The following is a 17,844-nucleotide window of genomic DNA, read 5'->3' as shown; positions in this document are numbered from 1 at the left end:
AGAATGGTGAACTTTTAGCTGTAAACATTTGAAAAACATGAAAAGGAATTAATTTATTTCTTTTTGGCCACCTCCACACATATGGAAGGTCCCTGGCCAGGAATTGAATCCTAGCTGCATCTGTGACCTATGTTGCAGCTGTGGCAACGCAGGATCCTTTAACACACTGTGCTGGGCTGGGTATCGAACCCGCACCTCCACAGAACTGACTTGCTGCTGTCAGATACGTAACCCCCTGAGCCACAGTGGGGACTCTGGAATTCTTATTTTGTATTACTGAGATTGTTTTGGATTATACTACTCTGAAATGGTTACATGGTTTTACATGCTTAATGTCCACAACTCTGGACCTGACCTTAAAAAAAAAAATCTGCCAAGAATGAAAGTGAGAGGTTAAAAAAAACCCTCCATATTTCCTACAGCATAAAGTCCCTTAGTTTTTCCGCACAAGGTGCTCCCCGGGCTGGCTCCAAACTCTCTTACTCCACAACCCTCCCAGCTACCCTTTGTCTCTCCTCCATCCCCTGAATAGCCTAGGGCTTCCACACCCCCATGCATTTGCTCAAAGGATTTCCATTAAGTCGAATGCCTTCCCATTGTTTCCTTAGGGGTCAGTTCCTCTGCGAGGGTTCCCTGCCTCCTAGTGGTCAAAATGAGTGGCTCCTCCCACTGGGCTTTCCCAACAGGTGGGGCTTGAAATCAAAACTTAGTAATTAACCTGGAGAAGTAAAGGGAGAACAGAGAGGTATCCCAGGCCGAGGGAATCACCTGGGCAAAAGCCGGGGGGTGGGAGGGAGTGTGGAATGTTTGTGTACCAGCAGGTCCTAGTTCAGGAGAGGGAAGAGTGGGTGTTGTGAGTCTGTGGGGGACCTGGGTGTCCAGGCATGAGGTCAAAGAGATAATAGGCATGGACCTCATAGTCCAAGTGGGGCTCTAGCCGTGGGGAGCCACTGAGGGGTTAAGCAGGCAGAAGCCCCGCCAGCTCCTGATTGGGTTTCATCAGCCCAGCCTGTGGTTCCGCAGCAGCCTACCCAGCTGGGGCCTTTCTCCTGGCTCCCTTGGCCCAGGGAGCTCCCACTCATTATTCCACTGGGCAGAAGAACCAGCCCTTCTCAGCTCCTGGAAAGTGACTCTATTGCTCCACTGGTCCTGGGACTTCCGCTTCAAGGATAGCTGAACACAGGTAAAGGCTGGACTCACTCCTGAGGCTTCAGCCTACGTTAAAGTCTCCTGAGTGGAGTGGTTTAGGGTGGGCAGAGGGGGGAGCGGGCATGGAAACCCCACGGCCAGGGGCTGCTCAAGGGTGAGGCTGAGGCCGAGGCCCAGCTGCCTTCTGCGTCTCTACCAAATGCACCGTTTGTTTCAAATGGCTTTTGAAACTCCATCCTTAACCTGGAGGATATAGGTGCCACCAGAAAGGAGGATGAGGGGACAAGGCCCAGCCTGCGCTGAAAGAGCCCCGGAGGGGAAGAGCCTGTGCTGCAGGGGCCCCACAGAAGCCTGTGTTTTCATTACTAAGCAACTTAGGAGGAGTGTGTTTGGAGAAAGAAAGCCGGTGGGGTAATAAGTCTGTAATAATGGCTGCCATGTGGAGGGCAGGCAATGTTACCCAGCTAAGAACTAGAAAACATGGTTTATATTTTCAACAGTTGGAGAGAGAAATGAAAACTGAATATTTGCTGCACCTGTGAAAACATATTTGATCATAATGGCAAGTCCAGCATTCTTAGTGTGGGATTCATATTTCATAACTCGTGTTCAAACAAGAAAAATGATTATAATGTTAAGTATTTCCTGAGTTTATTTTGATGGATGACAGAATAAGTACTGTATCTTTCACTCATTAAAATACAGATTGGTGTAATTTAATAAATGAACTTAATACACAGATGTTTCAGGCTGTTTTAGCAGGGTATATATTAATCAACTTCTTTATATATATGATCCTCTTTTATATTTTTTAAAGAAACTTGCAGGAGCCAAGAATTTATTAGATTTGCATGCTCTAGGACGAGTATCCGATGTCAGGTACATGCAGGAGTGTATTAAGATGAAACGGAGCCAGAGTCTGCAGACCGGCCAGGCCCCCACAAGGGTCGTCCCTGGGCCCCTGACTGGCTTCCTAGGTTGTCTCAGAGCCCCAGGCTGGGTCTTGGGTCCTTGCTGGGCTCGCTCGCTGTTGCTACTGCCTCAGGGCCACTCAGAGGTACCTCTGGTGACTTTGTTGGCCCAGACTAGACAGTGGCTGTTCCTGGGGAAGAGGCCTATAGCCCAGCGGCGCCTCGAGGGGGCCATGCTCATCTTCCCTGGCCTCCCCGACAGCCTTTCAACCCAGTGTCACTCTCTCTTTCCTCACTCCCTCTTGGCAGCACATTGGGAGCTCTACTTTGTTCTGTCTGTTCTTGTTTCACATGAGGGCAGCTTATCTCAACAAGACTAAACTCCCGAAGTTAGGGGCTGTGCTCCTACAGCCCGTGCCCAGTGGATCCATGTGTCAGAGAGTCAGAAACCGGGTTCGGCGGTCCTGGAGGGTGCACGTGGGGAGGAGGGAGATAGCGTGAGGATGCCGTGCTAACTGTCCTTTCTGGGAAAGGCCAGAGAAAGCATGAGAGCAGATGGACTGCCCTCTTCTCTGGTGAAGCGTGGTCCAGGGATGGGGGACTTGTCTGTGGCTGGCAGCGGGGGTGGGTGGTCAGGAGGGTGGAGGGAGGCCTTTGAGGGCAAGTACCTCATTTCTGCCGCCTGCTCTGTCCACACAGAGCACTTAGCCGTCTCTCAAAGCATCCTGCACACTCTTGCTATAATGCTACTGCTTGAGGCACCCCACTGGAGAGGAGCCCTTGCGGGGCCAGCAGCCACATCTCATCTGTGTCAGCACCTCTCACCTCACTGGAGTTTAGCCCAGGCCTCCCACATCACCAGGTAGACTCTCAGTGCTGGCTGGCTCGTGTGCCATGTGTGGGATAAGCCAACCACCAAGAACACAGGCTCTGGCTTCCCTCCAGTGTTTCCCAAGGATGGGTGCTGCCTGGTGGCTGCAGCCTGAGCTGCCTCATTCCCCCTGCAGCCCCTCTGTGCCCCTCGGTGGCTCATCAATCACGCGGGCGGGTCCTGAGGGAGGGTAGTGGCTCTGCTGTCACATGCCTGTTTGCAATAAGCTCCGGCCGTAATCATTAATCATTCCTGGAGGTTGTGGTTAGCGGCCCTCAGTCAAGTGGATGGTTTCAGGTTTTTCAGGCTAAGTGCCTCTCTAGCAAGCATCCTCCTCAGCCCTTTCATGTCCAGCTATTTGATGTTCTGTGCATGCCGAGCCGGCCACCAAGGCCAGGCTTTGTTTGAAGGGTTGCTCCGCATGCTCCCCTCAGGGCCAGAGGAAGAGAGTCCTGGGTCCCAGCTCCACGATGGCACAGGAAGTAGAGATTGGAGGATGGATGGCTCTTAAGCACTTCCTGAGCAGCCAGCTTGCTGCCAGGCCATGACCATCTGAGGAGAGAAGAAATCACTCGCTCTGCCCTCGGTCCCCCATTCAGGGGCAGAGCTCTTGCAAGACAATTGCCTGGCAAGACTGAATTCATGTGGGTTAAGAGGTCTGGAACAGCCCTTCGGTGGGCGGATTTCTCACAAGGGTAGATGCCCAGAGGCTGGGCACTGAGGGGGAGGGGACGGAGGGACTCACAGGTGCTGAGGCCTCGGGTGGGCATAGCTGTGTGTGCAGTGCTGCTGTGCAGCCCTACTGTGTGGTCTGAGCTGGTCCTTGAATGCAGACAGTAGCCTGTGGATAACGGTCTAGAAACAGTGGCAGCAATTTTTTTTTTTTTTTTCTGGGAGAAATGTGAGAAAGACTAACTTTGCAGTTAATCAGAAGAGGATAGTGTTTTCTGTAAGTTACTCATGTCGTAGTCAGAGTTCCTGAGTTACTTGAAAAGATGCATAATACATTAGTGTGGGGTAGAGCTGGGGGAGGCTGAGCCTAGAGTTCATCTGGACTCAAAGAATTCTTCCTGAGCACCTCCTAGGTGCGAGGACCCTGGCCACAGGAAGGAGAATGTCCTGAAAATGTCCACTCTACCCAGAGCCATGGCCAGCATCACAGCTCTGAGTGGAGGGATTCCAGTGTTTGCAGTGACAAGGGCAGGGGCTGGGGGTGGGGGCTTGATGATGGCCCTACTGAAGTGTGAAGTCAACACAGAGATGTTACTGAGGCTTATATCCTGGCCTCCGCTTCAGTATCTTTCCCAGAAAATGTTTCTTGTATGTTCATCCATTGAGGCCTTATGTTGAACAAATAAAAGAACTCTGGGTGATTAGAGTCAAGGGAGATTGCATCTGGTTGAGGGGATCGGGAGAGGCTGCTCATACCAGGTGGAATTTGGCAGATTTCTAGAAGGCCAGGAAAGACTCCCCCAGGCAGACATGGGCTAGGAAGAGCTTGCCAGGTAAAAGAGGGAGGGGACATAAAGGCATTGAATCACTGGCAGCCAGAGTCCTGTGCCAGGATGGTGGCAGATGTGGCTGGGTGGGCAGGGTGGTGTCACCCTGCCTTTTCCATCCCTGCAGTCTCACCACACCTTTCATTCCTGCCACACAAGAAGTTCTCTGCCACCAGAATGGCCATTCTCTTGAAACATTTCTCTCTGTGCTTTTCTCACGGTCCCCTCTTGGGGACTCTCTGTTTCCTGGAACATTTCTTTGCATCCTTAAAGATCCAGCTCCAATGCCAGCACCTCTTTGCAGCATGCTGGGATTGCTGTGGTCTGCACAAATTACCCTGCCTCTGGAACCCCAAACTGGGGAGCTGGCGATGCTGTTCACCACCCACTGGAAGCTTGTTTTGGGAAGAAGAGTGGCGAAGATCTGAGACCTGCTTCTGCCACTCACTGCCTGGGTATCCATCTTGGTCCTCTCATCTGTGCAAGGGGAAAATATTGCCAAGTATTCTGAATAGTGATAAATAAATTGAATGACATATGTAATGCCAGCTACAGAGCCTAGCACCAAGAACACGCTCAGAAAGGGTGCAGCCTCTTCCTGCTCCCTGACCTCCTATTCACTGTCAGCTCTCTACAGGCAGGTCTCCGCAACCGGGTGGTGGGGTCCACGGGGTAGAATCTGAATCTTGCACAGTAACCGGAAACCTTCTTCTGCAGAATTCCTTCTCCCATGGAGAAGGAGCCGAGCTATTCAGGGCAGTTTGTAGACATGGGAGTCAGGTTTGTTTGTTTGTTTTTCTTATGAAGGTTCTGATTAAGCCAGAAACTTCCTAAAGTCATACAATTCTCCTATCCCCAGAGAAGGATTTGAATAAAGTATCCTCTTGCTGGAAGGAAAATTAGAGATAATTAGTCCAGTGGTTTTCAAAATTTGTAAAGGACTGGAACATTTTTTTTTCAAGTGAAATTTCATATGGAACTTAAAGCTACACAAGCAGTCAAAGATATTATTTCTGAATGTCTTATTTATTAATGATTAAATCATAGCAAATAAACTGGCAAAAGCATTTATGACATAATATCAAGCTTATAACAAATAAAAACCACAATGAGACTGTTTTGATCAGTGCAAAAGTTATAAATGAGATATTATGGTGATCCCTGACATGTTTTAGTTTTAGATTCCAGCTCACTTTTGTATTTTATTTTGTTTTCACAGTCTGGAGAAAATCCTAATTCACAGCAATGGTTGGATCCAAATGGTTGCTGTTGCATAACAGTTTGCTTTGCAGTCTCCTTGTCCTTCAATTAATTGGACAAGTGGGGGGGGGCTCTGTTTTGAAGCTGCCACAAAACTGAGTTCACCTGGTCACACAAGTTATTGTCAGTGTGCATGATAAAGATGGCTATCCTTCTTGTTTTTAAAAATCACACTTTTACCGATGACTAAAAATATTTTAAAATATAAAATTTCGAAATAAAACATTTCTGAAACCCATAACGTAACATCTTGGGTCTTTAGGGCCCAGCGCATGTGATAGGAAATTGCTGATTGAACCCAGGCTTTTGTATCACAGCTGAGTAAACTAAGGTCTGGAAGGTGACAAGGCCTTGTCAAGGCCACACGGAGGATAGGTGCTGGGCTGGGATGAGAACTTAAGTGGCCTGCATCTCACCTCTAGGCTTTTTCAACTATATTCTTTTTCTTTCTTTGTTAATTTCTATTGGTAAAAAAGTGCTTTTGTTGTTATTTGGGTTTTTTTTTTTTTAACACGTTAGATGCCCCAACTCTGTAGTTTGATTTATATTCAAGGCCTTCTTATACATTCCAGCGCCAAGCATGAAACAGGCTGCTTAGTGGAATTCACAGCACAACCCGGAAATCTCCCTCCATGTCTTCCCGCCTCACCAAGAGAATTCTGCCCTGGTGGTAGATAATTGAAGTGGATTTGGCGAGCTGGCCTGTATAGTCATGATGATTCTATGTTTGTTCATCTGTCATAAAAGTAAAAAGCAAAGCTGGTAATTTGTGTTAACTAAGCACTTTCATTATAAGAACTCAAGGGAAAGGGTGGGGAACAAAACATTGTTTTGGTACAGCTGTCCCGGATCCTGAGGCTGATTTGCGTAGTTAAGGAGAAATTCTAATAATGTTGAGCGTATGGAAAAGTTTAAGGCCAAGAGGATGGGTCATTTTCCAAGGGTTCGCGTTGAGTATCAAGAGGGCGCAGCTTCCTCTTCCAACTCCTGCTTTTCCTGGTGGAGCTGATCTCACCCCGTGCCTGCAGGAGTGACCTCTGTGAACGCCCACTCACAGGTGGCACCTCCCCAGGGAGCCGCCACAGGGGTGTGAGTGTCACAGACGGAACCTGAATTTCCCACTCTTCACCCAAGAAGGCAGAAAAAGTCTTGCTCTGAATTGTGTTGGATGCTGACTCCTGGCTGCTACAGCCTCTTCTTTAACCTCTCACTTTGGCCTCAGGTTCTGGTCAGCCCCCAACTCCAGGAAGCCTTTTAAGCCTCATGTCTTAAGGCAGCCCTTTCTGGGCTTGTTCTTATGTGTAGGGAGAACAGGTCAGCAGTCCCCATCAGACTCCTCTGTTCCTGGCATTCTTCCTCTGCCTACCCGTCCAAGAAGGCTTGAAACCTTTTCCCAGGAGACAGGCCTCTCCTGCCCTAGAATTGTGGTTATAGATGTTGATAACCCAGAAGAGGGAGATAAGGGTCTGACCGTCATGTTAGGGCGAGTGGCCTGCATTGCCTCTTCCTTGAGGAATAGAGGAACAGAAAGCACGAGGGTCCCGAGAGGCTGGGATCCTCGAAGAGGATCACCAAGGAGAGAGGAGACGAAATAACAAAGGGAAGTGTGAGATCCTCAGACGGATTCGGCTGCCTGACTGGTTTTGTCTCAGGAAAAAGCAAGTGGAGAAAGAGCCCAGTCCTGTGGGTCCTATCAAGTGAGGCTGTTTTCTGTGTGTTGGGACAAGGATAGCCCTAGGTCTGACCAACCTTAACTAAAAAAGGTGGTCGTTAGTTCTTCAACTTGCAACAGTGATCCTCTCTGCGTAAACAGGCTCAGAGTTGAGCTTTCTTTAGGAGAAAATTTCACACGGAATTTGAGTCACATACACTGAGAATGATTTACCTTCACACCTCTAAGAGCACATCTAGTGTGCAGAGCAACATTCTAGTCAGACCTCAAGAGTAATCAAAAACAAAGAGATCTTTTCTTCCTTGGTAGAGGGTAAGGCATGTCTGTGTAGACTGTTGTTGCTAATTCTGAATGGTGTCATATTTGGCTTAGATGCAGGGACCCAGGGAGGAAGAAGGTGAGAAAGAATGTGGACTTGTTGGTCTTCAGCATGGGGTACCCATGTGGCCTTGAGTTCAGTTAGTCCAGTATGGCTAGAGATGTAACCCGGCATGATGTACTATAACCAAACTTAAAGTGTTATCGTTTGGGACCAACACGTGCATCATTATGGCTGCTGCTGATCACGGCTGTGGATGATGAGCTCCCCGCCCCCCCCCCCCCACAATTTCCTTGGCTAATTAGGAACATCTTCTGCTTATGGTCACATCTCTCAGGCATTTGGAGAGGAGGGAAAAGCTGAAGGTCTATTTATTGGATTCAAGTCATCATCCTAAGAGCTCGTGCGTTGAGTTAAAGGCAAGCTTCACGCAATAAACAGGTATCAAAATGTTTGCTAGTGAGCCTTTGTTAAAAAAGCATTGCTTTTTCTTTTAGAGCCTTGGCCGACCTTTTGGGGTGAGGGGGTGGAAATGTCCCCCAAGAAATCTCAAGAACCTCAGAGGAAGCTGTTGACAAGCTTCCAGTGACCTGGGGTTTTGTTTGTGCTCCGGAGGCAGAGAGTAACAGATGGACTTTGACAGATCTCAGGCGGATGAATATAATCTTCCAAAGCAGTTTTCTTTTTGCTTTTTCACTGGCAGCATTTGCTTTTTGACTGTCTAGACAAGTCACCTAAGCTCTCCATGGTTTTCTCATTTGTTAATAGGGATAAGAAAAAGCCTATCTATGTCTCTGAGCTGCTTTGAAAACTGGATGGGACACTGGAGAATGTGAAACACTTTGTAAGCAAATCAGATGTTGTGATTAATCAGGGACAGGAGCTCAGGAGGGCTGTCACACAGAGGGCAGGTTAGAGAGGGCTATGGACTAGATCTGAGGGAGCAAAGGCGAGTGGAGGGGCAGTTGTGTTAACTCTGGAGAGCACAGACATTTCTGTGACTTCATATACATAGGTGTCTTCCAGAGGAGGTCCAACTCCTCCATCTAGTCCAGCCTTAGAGGCTTCTGGTTAAATAGGAATGAAGAGCAGCTAAGGAGACAGACCCAGGGTTTTAATTTCTGAGTTCCCTGAGCAAATGACCAGAGACAATACCACCTCCCCAAATTGGTAAGGCCTTGGTCAGTTGAAGACTCCACATCCTTGAAGTCCTTGCTTCCCAGTTCATCCTATGGTGTTGGGGGCAGAGGATGCTGAAAAGCTCACAGCGAGAAGAGCAGGGCCGTTTGCACTAAACAAAGCACAAATGGCAGTAGTCCAGAAAGGTGGGGTAACTTCTCAAGGTGGCTTGTCTTTTCATTGGCAATTAACCGGAAATGAAATTATGAAAGCTGCTGAATTCTGCGCAGTCCAAGCACAGAAACTTGGGGAGCACTAGTCTTCAGTGTTAATAAACTGGCTTGGCCATGAGTCAGGTTCATAATCACCAACCTACATCTGAGCAGATGTAGAGCTCCTGAAACCCAAGTCTGGGCTGACTTCAGGGCCATTCATATTTTTCAGATGCCTGAAATCACTGGACTGAGTGTTTGGTTAATGAGATGTTCGACATTAACTCTTTCCTTCCCTGCCACCACCCCCAGAAGAATCCAGGACTGGTCCGGTTAGCTCCCTAGCAGAGGTCAGAGCCAGAGCTCTCCAAGGTGCTGATGGTCCAGGCCAACTTCCCCAGAGGGTACACTTCATTGCAAAAGTGCCCTGAAGCTCAGCCAGGTCACCAGGAACTTTCTCTGCCTCCATTCTTGTGACCAGGAGGATCCCCTGATAGAGTCGAGTGGAAGAAGATGCTGGTTAGGCTGTCCAGGTTGGTGTGGGAAGACTGACCAAAGGTTCCAAGCAGATCTTAGAATGTAAGAATGATGCATCTCCAAGCTGTTTGTCAGAGCCTGGCTCAAAATGCCTTGGAAGTATTCACCTTTGAGTCAGTATGTCCACACAGTATATTCTCATCACTAAGAAGCAGAAAAAAACGCTGCTTTTTAGCAAGAGTCTGAACATGATGGGGGCAACTTGGGGCATCCTCTCAGTAGTCTGTGGCTGTGGCCAGTGAAACCACCTGGAGGCTGTTGAGTTAGAGACAAATGCCGAATTAGGATAGTAACTTTATCACTGGGAAAGAGACGAATGCCGAATTAGGACAGTAACTTTATCACTGGGAAAATCCTCGTAGGTATCATCAGCAGGAGTTAATGATTAGTGGATGGAGGAGGAGCACAGAGAGGAGTTATACTTGACTCGTAAGTTAATGGCTTGGGAAACTGGGTAGATGCCATTCACCAGGAGGTCAGGGCCAGTGGTAGAGATCTGGGGATCATTGAAGAAGAGGGCATAGTTGCAGTGATGGGAGAGGTCAGATGAGGTCAATCAGAGAACATATGTAGAGTGAGAGGAGAGGAAGGCAGAGACTAGATCTTGGTGGAATGTTTACATTTTCTACGTGTGCTGAGGCTGAGAGGCTGATGAACAAGCGTGCCCCCGGGCTCTCATCAACTGCTCAGAGACCACTTCATCACCAGTCTGACATCATCCCAGTCACCTCTCTTTCGCTCTCCTCTGACATATAGATAGATGTAGATATAGATGTAGATATACAGAGACAGATTTATTTTAAGGAATTGGCTCATATGATTATGGCAGTTGGCAAATCTAAAATCTGCAGGCTTGGCCAACAGGCTTGAGACCAGGGGAAAATTGAAGTTACAGTCTTGACCCTGAAGGAAAATTCCTTTCTTGGGAGACATCGATCTTTTTGTTCTCTTAAGGTCTTCTGCAAATGGAATGTGACCCACCCATGTTATGGAGAGAGCAGTCTGCTTTACTCAAACCTACTGATTTAAATGTTAATGTCATCTGGGGGGAAAAAAAAACCTTTCACAGCAACCTCTAGCCTAGTGTCTGACTAAATATCTCAGTGTTGAAGTCTAGTCAAGCTGATGTGTAACATTAATCATCACAAGGTGGGGTACCCCCTGGAAGGCCCCCCCCATTCAGACGAGAGTAAATAAGTGAAAGCATAACCTGTCTCTTCCTTATTGTCTTAATGGCCCAGATGCCCCCTCCCTCTCGCCCTGCTCAGTATACACACATCCAGAGCATGGGGGAGCCAGGGCGAGGGAGGGGGTGGTGCCGCTCAGGAATGTTCCACATTTCTATCCAATCACGTTTGCTCATTCCATTCCGATCTTGCCAGATTCTCCAACCAAATTCCCCTTTTGCCCTGACACCCCATTTAGGACACTCTTCTTTGTTCAGTACTTGGAAATTCTCATATTTGATTCTCATATTTGATATATTGCACCTTCCACTAGGTAATGGATGCTTCAGCTCCTACTCTGTCCCATCCAACCTCACAGGTATAGGAAGGTTATAAGACAAAAGAGATTTCTCATTTCCATTTCAAAGTTGGAAAATGTGAGATAGAAAAGAGTTAAATTACTTGCCCCCAAAAATCTTTCAGAAAAGGTCTAGTGCTGCCAACAATGGGGTTTTCTGCATAGCTACACCATTCCCCATCTGTGTCAGAATCCTCAGTGCATTTTTCAAGCTTAGTGTCCAAGACATCTCCAGCCTAATAAGAATAAGGTGCCCTGGGCTGGTTCCCAGCCAGGGCGGGAGTGAACAGATATGCATTCCTTTGAAGCCAGTCTCAGATTCTGGAATGCTTTCCTGGAAACCACACAATCTCAAGAGAGATCCATCACCTCCCGCCGCTGCCTTAGGACTAGGTCAGGATGGGAGCCCTGGACCTCTGAAAGGCACAGTGTCTGCCCTGATGAGCAGCTTCCTGTGTGGCGGCTGCAGGGTTTACTCAGAGCTAGCCTGGGCAGATCTGGCTGAGATTCAGAGTGAACCCCCACCTCATCTCTCTCTCCATCATCCCCTCCCCTCCCCTCATCCTCGCACCTCCTCTGAAGATTTAGTCCTTGGATATCAGGACAGAAGGCCCAGGGCTGAAAGCACAAGCAGAGAGGCTCTTCTTGGGGCACGGACCAGAAACACTGTCCTGTCCAGGGCCTGGGGATGGGGGTGGGCTGCCCCACTGGATAATGATGCCGATGGATCTCAGGAAGGTGGCTGCGGAGGCAGTCATGGGAGCCCTGCACGAGGAGTCAGGGCTTTGAGACGTGTCCTGATTCTGCTGTTCCCTTCCTGGTGACCTCAGGTGAGTCACAAACTCGGAGAATGGTAATGGTAATGCCAGACGTGCCCTCAGAAACCACCTTTCCATTTCCTTCACTTGAGGGATGAGGAGCTTCTAAGAAGCCATAGCAGGGGCTTAAGGTCCCAGACTGAGGTGCTGTCCAAACCAGAACAAGGAATAAACTGTCCCGATCAATATACTTCCTGTGATTGCCTCTGTCCTCAGTTTCTGTGGACCTCAGATTTCCTCACTGGTCAAACGCAGGCCAGTTTCATCTGCCTCTCAGCACCACTGTAAAGGTCAAATGCGATCATGGATAGAACACGGTTCTAACAAGTGGGTTCTTAGGAGCCTCTTGGATCCCGGGAGTCGCACAGGTTACCTTCCCACATGAGATACAGCCCAGCAAGGGTGAGGGGTGCCCGGGTGAAGCCAGCTGGTGCTCACGAGGATGTCTGTACCTGTTAAGATACACTGAAATGCTGGCAGCTCCAATCCCTCTGAGTTCCCTCTGCCACCTCAGTCCCCAACCCCCAGCAATTGCTGGACCTCCTCACACTCCAGGAATTAGAAGGTAAACATCTGGCACAGCAGGTCTCTAAGGACCTTCCTCCAGGCCTGCTGCCAGTCAGCAAACATTCTGATTGGTCAGTGTTCATACCATACCTGTATTTTGGTTAACTATGGATATGCAACAAACCACTCTGAAACTGTGTGGCTGAAGAACAATTTATTATCGTCTCTCAAAGTTCTGTAAGTTGACCTGGCTCAGCTTCGTGGTTTCCCGTTGGAGTCCCCCATGTGATTGCAGGCAGATGGTGGTTGGGACCGACGTTATCTGAGGCTGAGCGGGGCTGCACGTCTAACATGGCTCATTTCTGTGGCTGGCAGTTGATGCTGGCTGGCAGCTGGGAGCTCAGTGGGGCTGACAACCCCTCTGGGGCACTTGCATCTGGCCTCTCCAAGTGGCTTGGGCTCCTCAGAGCAGAAGAGGGAGCACCCTAAGAGCCAGCGCGCCAAAGGCAGGAAGCCAAACTGGCGTGGGGCCATCTCCACTGTATTCTCTGCAAGGCTGTTAGGAGCCGCCTTAGATTCAAGGGGTGGGGGAGTGCCAGGATCACATTGCCCAAAGGCGTGTGAGTGGCAAAAGCGTCGCATTCATCTTTGGAGAAACGGTCTGTCTTAATCACGGCGGGAAAAGCTCCCCTGGCCGTGGTGAGCTTGGTCTGTCTGCTGTCCCTCTGTCCTTCCTGTTACGGCCCTTTCCCGGAAGGCCCCCATCAGCTCCAGTGGGAGAACTCCCCTCCCCTTTCTGGAGCTCGCTCTCCTCCCCTCTCCTGTCTCCATCTGAGAAAAGAGCTGTCAGGCCCTCTTCACACTTTCCACCAAAGGCCGGGTCTCACTTTTGACTGGACTGCATCCTCGTCAACATGGCCAAACCAGAGGGTGATATGAGCCTCAGGAGCCAGTGTGAGATCACATCCCCTGGGTGTGTGGGGGTGAGGAGGCGCGTGGCGGGAAGCATTGCGGTCAGCGGTCTCTGGGGAAGACTGGTTCCCGCCAGCGACATGAGTTCCGAGATGATGACTGAATACAGTGGTGGTGTGTCAGGAACAAGCGATCTGAGAGGCTGTCATTTCCCCAACCAAGTCAAAGCCCCATATCCTTGTCACCGTCCTTCCCCCGGTGCAGGCCCGTCTCCCTGGGCTGAATTCTAGGCGGTGTTCCTGGCAGTGCCTCTTGCTGCTCAGAAAGAGTGTGCTCTCATTTTCTGTGGGCCAGGGCAGGGCTTGGCATCACCATCGACCCTCCTTGCTATGAGAACATTCGATTTGCCTCATTTCCCTCTCCCAGCGTGAAGTATGGGTGCATCTGCCGTCCTGGTCTCTGCCATGGACTTCCTAGCAATTCTCTCCGTCGAAGCTTTGCCAGGCTTCTTAGGGAGAAGAATTTGTACATCTTTCCATTCCACTGAAGAAAAAGCAAGTGGCTCTTGGTCTCTCTCCGGTCCAACCACCCCCTGATGTGCTTTTTAGCGGAGGGAAAATCTGTTATTCATAAAGAAAAACAAAGGATGATAAATTATAGGACCTTGTAAAATATATTAACATGAATCCACACTTTCTTCTGGGTAATTGAATTTAGAATGACATGGGCCAGACTCCTCGGCTTAAGCAGGAATGCCAGCCTGCCTTGGTTGTTTTTCATTCTTTCGGTGTGATCCACAAAGGTCTGGCTCAGTCCGAGGCCTCCATTGTCTCCCGGCCAGTACGTGTTGTAATCTTATCCACAATTTCATTAGGAGCTTCATTAAAATGATATGTCTCTCTCAGTGTTGTAAATGACAAGTGACCTTCTAACCAAACATGGCCTCATTAGATGACAGGAAAGAATTAAATGTCAGAATGCAGGAGAGCAAGGTTTTGATATTTATGAAGGTCAGATGCAGGGTGGTAATGTAATGGAGTATTCCATGTAAAGTCAGACGCGTGTTCTCGGAACTGCTCTCTGGTGCTGTAAGAAATGGGTTTTCTGTAGACTTTGCTTGCGCTGCAGGGTTGTGGACTGTGCGTGGTTTGCGTGAAGACATAGCCGTAGTTTAAATATAATTGGATGACTGGGGGGAAAAAACTGGAAAATGTCCAGAAATAGCTTGTTTTTGCCAACTGCCTTAATCTTCCAGTCCACCCAGTTATTCATTGGTTAATTGGTGTTTGGTCGAAGAAGAAGGTCTCGGGAGACAGGCAGTTTTGTTCCTCCGAGAGTCTCTGCGATTTGGCTCAGCTGGACTTTCTGTCTTCACAGACCTTCATCTCTTCAAGTAAATAGAAGTTTGGTTTTAAAAGCCATGCCCAGTGCAGTTCACTGGCTTGGGGCTACCCAGTGGAATGAAGAAGAGGCTTTGGGTCTATAGGGAAGTGGCGTGACCCCAAGATCTGCAGGCCATAGGAGCAGGAGAGAGTTGGGGATGAGGGATGCTAAGACTCACTGGGATGGTTCATTCCAGGTCTGAGAAGCTTGTCCCCTTAGGTTCCCAGAACCTTGGGAATTCAGAGAAGGGTCATGATGTAGGATTGTGTAGGTTTTGCACAAGTCAAAGGGATGATTAGTGGATGAATTTTAGCCTGGGTCCCATTTACCAAGCTCTGGTGCTAGGTTGCACCCACCTGGAGCAGAGGTTGGGGAATAATAGCCCATGAGTCAAATCAGGTCCACCGCCTGTTTTCGTAAACTAAAACCATTTTGAAACATAGCCACACCCACTGGTTGATGTGTTGTCTATGGCTGCTTTTGTGTGACAGTGGCAGAGTTGAGGAGCTGTGACAGAGACCTTCTGGCCCGCAAAGGCTAAGATATTTACTATCTGTCCTTGATAGAAAAAGTTTGCAGATCACTGATCTGGAGGTAGGGCACCTTTTTTTAATTTGCAAAGGCTCTGTCTGCCTGCCAAGCCAGAATTGCCTCTGAAAGATGGGGGCTGGTTTTTTCTCCTTTGCACAAAAGTGCCTTGTGAGCCAGCAGGGCCCTGAGGAGGAGATCCCAGCCCTGCTTCTGAGGGTGGGAGCCTCGAGGAGCTGTGCTCACAAGGCCTCACCCCAACCCATCACAGGCTGCTGGTGACCAGCAGCTGGCTCTGCGCACACAGTATAAGAGCCACAGGCTTGATGCTCAGAGAGGCTGTTTGGAGAGCAACGGGTTGGTTATAGCAGCTCCCAGAAGTAAAACAAATACTTCTCTTGTCCTTTTCCAAATAACCATAAAAAAGAAGGTTTGTTCTGGGGTCTTTGTTGCCAGTCACTCCCTAAAGAAATGCACACTGTCTCATGAGTTATCATCAATCACTTGTTTACACAGCGGGGCTGATTGACATGGTTTATTTTTCTGTGGTTTTTCTTCTAAGCTAAAGTGAAACATGAACTAGAGCATTCATGGTGTTCCCCTCACCTTTTCCAGCCCAGAACCTGCAAGGGAGGTGACTGTTTTCACTTGTGTGAATATTATACGCCCCATCTGCATCTGGTCACATGCGTGTAATAGATTTGGAAAGCTGGGCTTGAGAACCTGTAGGAGTCCTTGTCCTCCCCAGGGAATCAATGGGCGAAGCAGGACCAGTGATTTGCAGAACATCAGGCTGGAAGGGAACTCAGAGTTGTTGTCTTTTGACAACTCTGGAGTCCCTCCACTGAACTCAACGAGAATCAGCCCCTGTGAGGTGCAGTGACTTTCCCACGCCCTCACAAGACCTGATGGTACCTTCTTTGGTCAACTGCCAGTGGGCAGCGTTTGAAGTCCAGGCAGAAGCCCCTCATGGTAGGAAAGTGCATCCGAGGTGGTTGCAGGGACCTGGTGGAATAATCTTGTTAATTTCAGCAAGCCCAGCACCAGGTCATTTACAAAGCTCTTCCTGCTCCTCATCTCCCTTGCTTCTCCCCACTCTTCTGTGAGGCTGACCCTTTCCCGCATATTCCATTAGTTGTTGTGTAGAGTCTAGAGATAATGTCAAGGATATCTAGCAAGATGGGATGGGATGTTTAAGCTAATGGCCAGCACACATTAAAGGGACAGTACTGTGGGTGCTTCTTACTTTTTTTGATAAGAGCAAGCAAATAAAATGCCTCTGGTTCTGTTAACTGTGAAACAACCTATTTTTCAAAATTTGATGATGCAACATTAGAACAGGAATGGTCTGGCTACAGAAAAGTTCCTGGGGACAGACCTGGCCAAGGGCCTGGAGTAGGGGGACTGTGACTCAGAGATGAGGAGGCTGCTGTAAGTGACAGTGCCTCCAGAAGCTGCCCTGCATGAGACGCAGAGTCCAGAGCTGCTAGTTGCCCCTCCCTGGAGGAGAGAGACAATCAAATGAGCAGCATCCTGAGCCCCCAAAGCATGAGTGGGCCACTTCCAGGGGGTACAGCCACTCTTACCAGACCCACGGAGACACGTTCCTCACTTCCCTTCCTCCTGGCCTTGTGCCACCAGCCTGTTGCCTACACCCTCTCAGAGGCTGTGGGGCCCTGGAGTTTGGCCTGGGTGTGTCATGCAGGTTGCATGCCATGCCAAGATCTGTTTGGGGCTACTGCCCTTAGGACATTGTGCCATGGTGTCCTGCCTCCTGTGTACATGCTCACATGGTCCCTGCACATGTACCCGTGCTATTACTCACAGGTGCTCCACATTGGCACAGAGTGAGTCCTTTTCTGGAGGGTGGCTGGAAAGTAACATCTTCCTCATAAGTAGGATGCATCAAGTAGCCTTATTCAGTAAGTGAATGAATTACCCCCAAGTAAGTTGGGGGAATAGCACTGCTCTTAAGACAAATAGGGCTGGATGTGCTTTTGTGTGTGCGCGTGTGCGTGCGTGTGTGTGTGCATGCATGTGTGTGCACGCGTGCACAGGAACATGACCTCCTCTCATGACCTTCACTATCCCTCTCTGCCTCCACTGAGGGGCCTTGCATGCAGCCAGCAGCATGAGACATTTTGACTGAATGGGGCAGGCTTTGAGGCCTGGGAGAGGGTAGGAATACTGGGGCATTTTCCAGAGGCCATCTCTTGTTCTGTGAGTCCAGCTTTGGGAAAGGCTCTGATTTATTCGGGAGGTTTGACTGTGCTTCTGCCCCGCTCAGGGACAGGAGAAGAATCTGATGGTCTCTAGAGGTCTGTCCAGCTCTGCAGTAGAGAGCAACCCAAATTCCCAACATTCACATCATCTATGAAATCCAGACTCGGCTCGCTAGCACCAGTCAGAAGCATTCTGGAAGGAGGCTTTGTCTGCAAGGCCACTGGTTGGTTAGTCTTCCCAGAAGCCCCTCTGTGCCTGTCTTGGACTCGCCTGGGGTTGGCTGAATTGTTTGACGTTGGGGGAGACCACCTTGGTCAGGGCTTCAAAGAGCAGGAGCTGCAGTTTCTGGAGCCCAGAGATAGGGCTGTGGTTCTGGTGCTTCTTATAAGGAAAGAGCCCA

At 49.1% G+C, this 17,844-nt stretch overlaps 1 long non-coding RNA gene across 1 annotated transcript in view; it reads left to right on the top strand.

The window, feature by feature from the left end:
* Nucleotides 738-17,844, top strand: part of LOC110260050 — a 78,684-nt gene continuing 61,577 nt past the window's right edge. Inside the window, exon 1 of the long non-coding RNA XR_002342831.1 lies at nucleotides 738-1,183. This is a non-coding gene — a long non-coding RNA (uncharacterized LOC110260050). The remainder of the gene's footprint in view (nucleotides 1,184-17,844) is intronic.

Source organism: Sus scrofa, chromosome 3 (genome assembly GCF_000003025.6).
Source record: "Sus scrofa isolate TJ Tabasco breed Duroc chromosome 3, Sscrofa11.1, whole genome shotgun sequence".
NCBI lineage: Eukaryota > Metazoa > Chordata > Mammalia > Artiodactyla > Suidae > Sus > Sus scrofa.
The sequence above is the reverse complement of the archived record's forward strand: the minus strand, read 5'-3'. Positions and strand labels throughout refer to the sequence as shown.